Source organism: Dinoponera quadriceps, unplaced genomic scaffold (genome assembly GCF_001313825.1).
Source record: "Dinoponera quadriceps isolate SergipeBrazil2010 unplaced genomic scaffold, ASM131382v1 scaffold3, whole genome shotgun sequence".
Taxonomy (NCBI): domain Eukaryota; kingdom Metazoa; phylum Arthropoda; class Insecta; order Hymenoptera; family Formicidae; genus Dinoponera; species Dinoponera quadriceps.
The window spans coordinates 2,462,492-2,472,975 of record NW_014554293.1 but is presented as its reverse complement, the minus strand read 5'-3'; the positions used below and the strand labels follow the sequence as shown (position 1 = coordinate 2,472,975).

Here is a 10,484-nt window from a genome sequence, read left to right as displayed (position 1 = left end):
TGTCAAGTGCGGCCGCTCATTCTTCGTCTCTCGATCACTCAGTCTCACACTCTCTTAGTGGAGCACGCAGTCCACTGAGCGCCAGCGTGCAAGCAGAAGTCTATCGCTTCCTAATGTCAAGCGTTTTGTAACTTCGAAGGACCGTAACTCGCGAACGAATTGACGTAGAGACATGAAATAAAAGCCAATCTTCTCGGCTCGATCGCACCGCATCTTTGTTGCTCTGTTAGCAACAAGCGTCGTGATACATCGAGTCGGCAGTTTCTCTACACGACGCACCATCGCGATTGAGTGACGGAATCGTCTGTGAATTCTTCCTTTCGTAAGCCTTCCATGTTACGATAACAAGATCAACGTTGTTACTATAGATCGAAGCGAGAAAAAGACGTAATCTGTAAAATGTATTTCTCGTGCAATCTTACGAGCTTTTCAAAATTGTTTCGTGTCGTCATTTTATCACCCGATGATGAATATCTTTTGAGTTTTATATTGCGTTGTTCTCGGTAAACATGATAGATTGAGATACAACCCACCAAATGTAAACTCCGATAATTTTCTATGTATATAATTGATAATTATTACTCAATTATCGTTTATATGATTTTTTTTAGCTAATATTAACTTATTTTTTCATATCCTTTAAATTTAATGTTAATTGAAAATGTCTCTGCATAAATACAGAAATGACAAACATGCATGTTGCGTGTGTATGGATGTACAAAGAATGTAATTTACGAAATAAAAGGCTGAACATGTTGTATAGAGAGAGAAGGAAAAAGAGAAATGATATTTTACATTTCTTTTTTTCATAATATTACGTAGCTTTTGTACTCACGAATAGCACGTATTGTATATTAAAACGAAAGCACGTTTTCTGGTTCTCTCTCTACGAAATTATGGATAGACGAGGTGAAAGTACACCGCTGTTCTACAAATATACTAAATTATTTATCTCCACCGTTCCCTTAACGACCGACAAGACGAATAAAAATCGCAGAAATTCACCTGGCTTGCTCTTGCTTTCACGATTTACTCGCAGAAAGGGACTGGTTGTTTAATGAGGTTTGCAGCATCCTTGAGCAGTTGAGAGTCATTTCTCCCGCAATTTCCATATCGAAAAGTTTCTCACAGCCGGTTAAGGATTAATATTCGAGTCCGCAAATTTAATTCGACTTCCGACGCATCCTCGCTCGGTATTTATTCGTCTGGCTTGGACGAGTGCCAAATGTGGATATTATATTGCGATCCGGTCGCCGGACCCGATATACGGTACAGAATTTTATTCAACGGGAAATAGATCGTAAATAGGAAATCGGGGACACCAGGGTGCACGGTGCGTTAAACATCCTGGGCTAATTAATATAATAATGGACGTATCGCATTCTCTTACAATATGGATGATAATTTGTCGATAACTTAATATTAGCATATTAAATGCGTACTAGTGTGTAGCTTATGAGCGTGAAATTTGATCAATTTATATTGATATTACATTTGGTGACCAGAGAGAGAGAGGAGGGGAATTCTTTCTCATTGAAGGATGGCACGTGACAAGAATATTAGATTTTATCTCGATAGAGACGAGGACAAGATAGATAGTATAAATAGGAAGGTAGCGACGTCCACGGTCCACCGCGTGTTCTGAATTAATTTCAGCAACGATAAAGTCATTGCGGTTTATGTATTCTCTAAATATGCATAATGACATGGCACTAATTTATTATGAACATATTAATATCTATCGCCGTTTCTTCTGCACCCCCCTCTCTCTTTCATGATAGCATAAAATTTAATATGTTAGGCATGAACTTTCCATGCATTTCGCAGAAATTAACGTATTGCTATGTACGTAATTTAGACGTGCCTTACAGGCGTGTATATAGAGACTCTCACTAAATACAACTACTGGATGATAACCGTAACGTCGTACCGACAGCGATATTAGTATGATAATGCACGCTTGCAAAGGGCTCAAGCGGGACGTAATCTTACCGTATCCGACTGCAACATAAATTTTCGGGAGAACGCTAATTTTGCATTTATTCTATGTAAGCCGGGTGGGTATACGTGTATGGTCGGTATAAATTAACTTATTATTTAACTGTCAAAGTATATACACACTTTTAATGAGATTTCTCTACGAAAATTTCGATATTCGATACGCGAAACAGCGTGTACAACGATTAAAACGGCTCCGTTATGGCGATCCACTTTTAATTCAGTAACGTTACTTTTATAGGCCCCTCTCGGATATTCTATTAAAATTCCACCATTTTATATACGTATAAGAGTAAAGGTCGTGAAAATTTGTAAAGGAAAAGAATAGACGAAAGAGGAAAGTGAGATAAGCTCATCCTAGTGAGTTAATTTGCGGCCACGAACACAACACGCCCGAGCGAATGTCTCGCTTGTCAAAAAGAGATATTTACATGGGAGTATAATTGAGACTTTAGAACGCCCTGAACGTACTGAATCGATATCTAACATCGATATCGGCTGTTATCGTGACGTTGGCCCGACTTGATTAATAACTATCCGAACCCGATATTCATTAGCGCATCCGCTGGTGCATCCGACTTAAGCACGAACGAAGTCGTATCTTTCGAATAAACGGATAAATTGACGATGCTATCGGCGCAATAGACAGAACAGCTCCATAGGTGTTAACGTAGTGGCGCTTTCAATTAATTTGAAATATCGACGCCGCGGAGCATTGACGGCCAGAGGGAATTTTGCAGGCGAATTTTTGCAATTTTTTCATTACTCCGGAAAATTGGTAAAATACGATATATTGGCAAAAGAAATTTTTTATTAACCGACGCAATATTAATGTTCTCCTCTGTTCCTGGGTCCATAAAAATGTTACATATTTTTTACTACTCTTTTTCGTTCGTGCTATGTATAAAATTTAACAAGACATCGATCGAGAGAAGTCCGTAGAATGTTTTTAAAAAGAACAAGTTAATAATTTTATTGGGCGCTTGTCTGAACACTTGGACGACTTCTTTTGATCGTTCCGTGCTCGACGTTTCGCTTTGATCTAGCCATTTTTCTACATGAAAATATTACCTTGCGATTCCGTGTGAGTTAAGAATTTAAGATTGCTCGTGCACAGAAAAGAGAGGTGATAGGCATATATATATTTAAATGTTTCTTCGATAAAATTTCACGAGTGCAAGCTCTCTCTCTCTGATTTTGTCAGCCTGGGCACCACTGCAATGCTGCGCCGCAGTTGCTAGCGGCATGGCGCTTTACTTATTATTAATGGCGACATAATTAATCGCCCGCGGATCGATCGATTACGTCGCAAGTGCGTTGCGGCTATGGGAAACGGCCAGATGTATCGGACAGAGAACATTAATAGTAATTCTTCCGCCACGCGGCTTTTCCGCTCTTCCTTTCGATTTTTAAGCGCCGATTTCGCCTTTTTGCGTATGGCCCAGTGATGATATTCAAGTCATAATAACGACGTTTTATTTTTAAACAATTTAACTTTATAATATCGAATGACTTACGCAGAATAACCGATCGATCATTTTATTTCTCCTGCAGTGGGTTTAAGTGTATAAAGGGCGCCCGACAACAATGACAATAGAATGAAATTCGCGATGAATCTAATTCTCGAATTAAGTTTGTCGTTACGAATTCGCTACGTACGTGCACATCGCTGCGTGTCATTTATAGCTCGAATAATAATAGTGAGAACACTTAAGAAACTAGGACAGTTTTTACTTTGCCGAGTGTAGGAGAGAAGAAGAGAGAAAAAAGGAAAAGAAGATAGGAAAAAATTTCCCGTGTCAGAACGTCTTGACTTCGCCCATTTTATTCTCGTTATTGGCCCGAGAAACTTGTCACTTTACTACTTTCAATTTCGCTACACCTTCTGTAAAAAGTATAGCATATAGATTGCCGATGAAAAGCCAATTTTCGTGCATCCGATACTTAGGTAGTAAGCGTTTGGCGAAAAAAGAGGAAAAAGGATAAAAGAAACTGAAAAAAGTAGCGTCTTCGATATCTCTCGTACCGTTCGAATAAATCGATACAAACTGCTAGATATGATGAGAGATTCTTTTAAAAGTACTGTAAGCTGAATTTCTCAGATGCATCGTTAAAGCATGTAGAAGTTTCTAAAACAGTTTAATGTGTACATTGTTGCGCGATGTGTATGACAAACAACATAAATAAATTTATGTTATTCTAAAACTCTAATCACACACTTTTAATGTGTAAATAAAAAAAATTATCTTTTTCAAAAGAAGATAAAAAAGAGCCAAGTGTACTACCAAGTGCACTGCCAATAACTGTTCTTTTAAATATTTAAAAAAATTATTTCTGAGAAAACGTTATTATATTAAATTAAATTTATTATATTAAACATTAATTCTAAGCTATATCAATTTAATCTTGTATTCTCAAAAAATAATGATATCAAGAGATTAACGCCAAATAAAAATGAACGTCCTAAAATGAAAAAAATTAGGACCTAAATACGTCCTAAAAAAAAAAAATTAGGACTTCCTAAAGACATCCTAAAATAAAAAAAATTAGGACGTGCTACAGTTCCGCGCGTTAAAAATATAAATGACATCCAACAGTAATCGTGCTTTAATTTGTCTTATCGTACATAATGTTTCACTTAATGACTGATCGAATCGGGCTAAAATTATGCGATATTAGTGTGGTATCACCCTTTATCACTTCTTAATTAATCTGACGATAAGGATAATAGACGTAAGTCCGCGCTCTTTAAGGGAGATGAATTTAACGAGATTAAATCGATCGGAAGTAGATTCATTTTTATGGAATTTTTATAGGATTCATATAGGAGATTTTCTCTCGTTTAAGTATTATTACAATGAGATTATGAATGGGATCCTTCACTGAAAGTATAATGTAATTCCTTTTTCACAGTCGATAGATTTTCCATCTCGGTAGAAAAATTCACAATATATTTTCGGACAGTCGTGATTATTTTTTGAAAGAATGAGCGAAGAATAATTAACTCTTTAGAATGTTAAAACTTACAATTCGCTGACTCGCGCTCAGTGTCGCAGAGAAACTATATTAGGTCGACCGTAAGAGGCGAATTTGGAGGCTATGAAAAAATATGTCGACGTAGGAATGGTAATTTCGGCGAAGGTAGTGGAAAACTTGCATAAGAAATGACTGGGCAACAACGTTGTGCTCTGTGCACGTACATATGTTGTGCTATAAAAATTATGCTTAGTCAGGTACTGCAGCGGACGAAAAATTATTCAGCATTTTTATTCAAGGCCTGGTAGGACGTTTTTTTAATTCAGAGGCGGGAAAATTAATTGCAACTTACGTGCGCAGCTCGGGATATAAAAACGCGTTACAATAATTTAACGCGTTGCATCAATTCGGCAAAGCGTTACACTACGTCGGTTGCAGAAAGAGCCCCTCGTTAAAAACAGCCCAATGGAATAAAATTTTACGGATCTCCCTGGAGAACCTTTCGCATTTATGCCACCGTTGCGCGAGGTTGAAATCGCATCTCGCAATATGGAAATCGCATATAGCAAGTACGAACGAAAAGATTGGAAAAATATGGGAATGATTTGACTAAGCGTTCCGATACTCTGAAAGCCACTTAAAGCATTCGACTCCTCGCTATTTTTATGTATATTTCTATGTAATGTGTCAGAATATGAGATTGTGTCTCGATACACTTTGTAGGCACGATCATTTTGCGCAAATTTTTGTATAAAAAGGGAATACAACAATTTAATTAAAAACTAGACATTACAAATGCGCATCACCGAACGTCATTAATCCCTATATATTTCAACATATTTTTAAATATTTTATACATTTTTAAAGCCATCTCGCTCTGCACCAGAATACACAAACCTCGCGCGATAAGCTTTTTTATCGACAACCAATGCGATTTACACTTTATAAATACCACGTAATATAATGCTTTGTAAGCGTTAGCATTGTGCACTCATTATCTCGCATCGATATCCAACATTATCTATTTTAACGAAATTAATGGTTTCTTCTCTCAATGTGCATGCATAAATCTACAGATCAAGTAAATCGCATCGATTTCTTATAAATAACAATCATTAACAGACTTACTACCTTAAATCTTTGTATCCTTTTTTGACTCACCGAAACAGTAGAAACTCAGGATGGACCACATATTGCTTCAGATCTGAAATAAACAATATAATATCGTCAATTAAACACAAAAGTAAATGACTTAATGAAAAAAATACGAGCGTGGAAAAATACGAGCGTGGAAAAATACGAGCGTGTTGCCTTTGCAATCACTGTAATTCAACCATTTTTATTTCGACAACCACTTCCCAATTTTTTATTACAAAAGGTTAAGTTTAAGAGTAGGGGAAGTCTATAAACTTACCTTCGAGCCGATCCTGCTCTGCCCACACTGGATCTGGTATAGCTTCCGCATTCACCGAAACAGCACCCTCGGGAATCACATTCATCATGCGACTACAAACTCTAGCAGATCTGAAACAAAAAAATAAATTTACCGATTAATTATGACGATAAATGTTATTAACGTTATGACGATAAATTGTATTAACGTGTCAAGTATAAAACTAATACTTATATTTACAGGAGACATTCGAAAGAAAAGCATAGTTTTGATATTTATCTATAAATTTAACATTCTCTCTGTATCATAATATTAACATTATTTCATATTATTTAATTCCCCTTGACATTTAAATAGTTAAAATGCGTAATCTCCGCGATGACAACCGCCGAAGTAAGCAACGACTAACATCGAGATCGAGACAGTTAATCAGTATCATGAAAACGGGCTGCAATAGGATAACATGCCCTTTTCAATTAGTTTGACATGCATGACACATCGAGTCTTTATTTTCTCGTTTTTTGCGAATGTTCGTTGAACCGTATGTGTAAAATATTTATCATTTCTGCACGAATAACCATAATCCATCGTTGTGTGCGCATATACGTGTGAGTGTATGCGTGTTTCGATGGTCTGGTTTTGCCATTTGTATCGTTGATATGAATTAAATATTCGTTGCCACGATACGAGACGCATAAATAAATGAAATAGTTTAAAATAGGATTCGCGCAAGCTAAGAGCTCCTATAATTTTAAACCGTCTGTTTCTACGAGAAAAGCATAAAAATATAACGTCTTCTACATTATATGAGCAATTTATACGAAATGCAAAGCATTACATGTCATAAAAGGTATCCTTCATGTTTTACACGCAACGGTCAAAGTACGAAATAAAAATGAATTGTTGTTAAATAAAAATATTTTAACGAGCGGGCGATGTACTTTTGTGCTCGACGCTTCCATGTTCAAACTAATGCTTTCGTTTTTAATTACTTCGCTATTTAGCTCTTAGCTAAGAGCATTTCCCCCTCGCTCTTATTCATGCGATCCATTAAAGTATTCTCTTAGGCTTCTAAGTTAAAGCATACTATTTCACGTAAGAACCTGTAAGAAGCGAAATTTTGATCCTACATTAACCCTGCAAATTCTGTTGAACTTTGAAGATTAATGCAAAATCTAGATATTTCTATACCTCGAGATTTTTCATTGATCTTTTGAGTTCGACGAAATCTGTAAAGTTAATGTAAAATCAAAATTTCGATTGCCGAGATAGCCTTAACATAAGCGACAAAAGTGCAGACGAGTCGAAGGCGGTATATCCTAAAAACAAGTAAAAATATATATAAAAGCTGCAAGAAAAATGTAGTCATTTCAGTTAGTGAGATACAGTTCGTTTCGAGTGTTTTGATGTGGAAAGCGCCGTAATGGCATTTGCGGGTTCCGCGTATTCGTCGAAACAAAGAAATACGAACAATATATTATAATTCATTTTAAAAAATGCTATTTTACAAAACCAAAATTCAACTCGTATAAATCCGTTATATTTTTCTGGAAAAAAAATTTAGTTTACTTTTTATAGTTCCTCAGTCTCGCGAAAAAATTAAACCCATGGATTTTCCTTCATTTATTCAGAGATAAAGTCGACTAACGATTGAAATCTTTATAAGCGAAGGTAAAACCGAATATCCAATTAAGCACTAAATGTCTCATGATAAGCGGCTAACTGTTACAATATTATTCGAAAAGACGCGTCGATTTTGCTCTGGAATATATCGATATATACCTTGTCCATTCGCGGTGGCGACATTTTCATGCTTTATCCGTGCTTCATCCGCCGACCCGGAGTTTATCTTACCGTGGAGGCGAACGATCGATGACGACTATGATAAGCAATCCCGGTGCCCGAGGGGTTTGTACTTTATCGCCCATCACCGCGTTCTTCATAGGCCCCCGTTCTCGAATTACATTATACTCATACGAGAGCCTGCCGTCGACATATACACATATATATATACAACGCACGCACGCACACACACACACACAAATCGTAGCGTAGAAAAACACACCCGCGGATATATCGAAGAATTCGCGAGCGCGAACACGCTCCAATATCGCGGCGCGATTCGACATTTTCTCGGATCACACTCGAGCACGATCTTTTGGCGATTCGTTTACGTATCGGCTGCCATCAGATTTCTTCGAATTGTATACCCCCCTCCCCCCCCATACACACGGATGTACATACACATGTGTGTTTATAAGTACGATATCGCGTGCCGGCACCAAAGATAATGCCAACTACAGAAAATATTGTTACACTCGCCGCGGCATCGTGTACATCGCTCACGTTGATAGTTCGGAAATGCAGTGCGAACGAATCATATTAAACAGGTTAATCTTTGCAAGACTCCCGGTCTATGTGGTAAGTATCATTGGAACATATGTCGCGGCGATTATTCATCAAGAATAATGCAAATGTGCATCATTTGGGTATTTAGCGATGTTTCATCTTTATTTTCAGTCTCTATCATTATACCCGACTTTTTAATCATGAAATATTAATTACTAGCTTTTAATCTAATTCCTAATCTAATTCCTAATTCCTAAATACAATAAAATACTATATATACTAAAATACACTAAAGAAAGTACATACAATAGGATAAAAAGAAGAATAGAGAATAGAGTAAAAATTGCGATATGGCAACTGCGTTGCAAAATAAATAGGACACGATAAATATTGCTTCTACGCTCCTCTAATGCGACGTTGTCTTCTTTCTTTACTGATATCTCGGTTCCAATTCGAGCACGATAATCGCACACGCATAACATAAAAAGAGCTGCGCAATAACACTTACTAAACCGACAGTTGTCGTTAGATAGTTACAGAATACAGCTCCCAGAGCTCAGCAAGCGCATTTTCCAGTTGATCTTCGAGAGGCTTCTCCTTGACTCGTCGTCCAGCGCGCAGCCTACGTGCCGTTTTCGAATTTCAGGAACGTGGTTGCATATCGTACCATAGGACCCGTAGAAGGGAGAAAAATCAGAAGACCTATGGATCTTTTGTTAAAGATACTATATATTCTTATTAAATACTATATTTCTTATTAAATTTTTGCTTTAATCGTGAATATTTGTTTTCAACAGTTTTCCACGTCACCTATGTGTTTTCCTTATTAACTTTTTCTCCCTTCTATGAGCCCTATAGCGCGAAATGCAGTGACCACGCTCCTGAGATGGCTTATAGGCTGCGCGCAATACGCGACGCGAGACAGTCTTCCGAAAATCGACCGGAAAGTCCGACCCGGCGATCGTCGCTCTGACGTATACTATAGATTTTCAATACTGAATATCGAAACGCAATTATAATGAGCGACTTCCAATTTAAACGCGCTAGTGAACACACTAAAAAACGCAGCAGTATCATAGTGTCGGTTACCGCGGCCTTTTGTGTTAAATAGTAAAAACAATCGTGTATTGACGCGCCGAAAGTCGGTTTTCCTTGACGCGCATTAGCGGTCACGTGAGCAATAACAAACACTCACAGTATGTGTCTCAGTCGTCGGCCATACGGGCGCGGAGATGAACACGTTGAAACATGTCGCGCGTAACCGTCAACTTTTGTAAGTCGATAGGAACGTCCGTGAGACAAATTGCGGCAAATCGTTCGTGCGATTATCGGCGCCGGGATCGTTGTGAGCAGTGGAAACAACATGAAATCAACAAGGGTGACTCAAGGATAATTATATGATAATTGTATTAGATATCAAAAAGTAATACGATCGGAATGCTTACTCTTAACTCTGTTATTGCGGCTAACAAAAAACTGTGTTTCTTTTTTAGATCCAACAGAGTTTTCGCGATCGCGAGACAGTTGCAGGATTAAAGGATACAAACGCAGTACCGAAGGATTCGGCTTGACATACAGTTGTCGAAATAAAAGTCGCGGAGTTACGATTGCGGAAGTTAGGTTAGATTTAACCGGCTGAGATTTTCTCGCCAAACTTAAGTTATGCAAGTACTACTATGCAAAGAGACAATGCATTCGTATTATACGCGCATTTTTTTGTTAAGTCGTGTCCTTAAATCCAATTCGTTCACGATGAAAGATTTTGCGA

The 10,484-nt window shown here is 37.5% G+C and overlaps 1 long non-coding RNA gene across 1 annotated transcript; it reads right to left on the bottom strand.

Annotated features, from left to right (window-relative positions):
- Nucleotides 1-6,113: 6,113 nt before the first annotated feature.
- On the bottom strand, nucleotides 6,114-9,302 carry LOC106742965. The gene is made up of 3 exons (XR_001374307.1): nucleotides 9,225-9,302; nucleotides 6,389-6,498; nucleotides 6,114-6,178 (listed from the first exon to the last, which is right to left on the bottom strand). It is a non-coding gene; the product is annotated as an uncharacterized LOC106742965 (long non-coding RNA).
- Nucleotides 9,303-10,484: the final 1,182 nt, after the last annotated feature.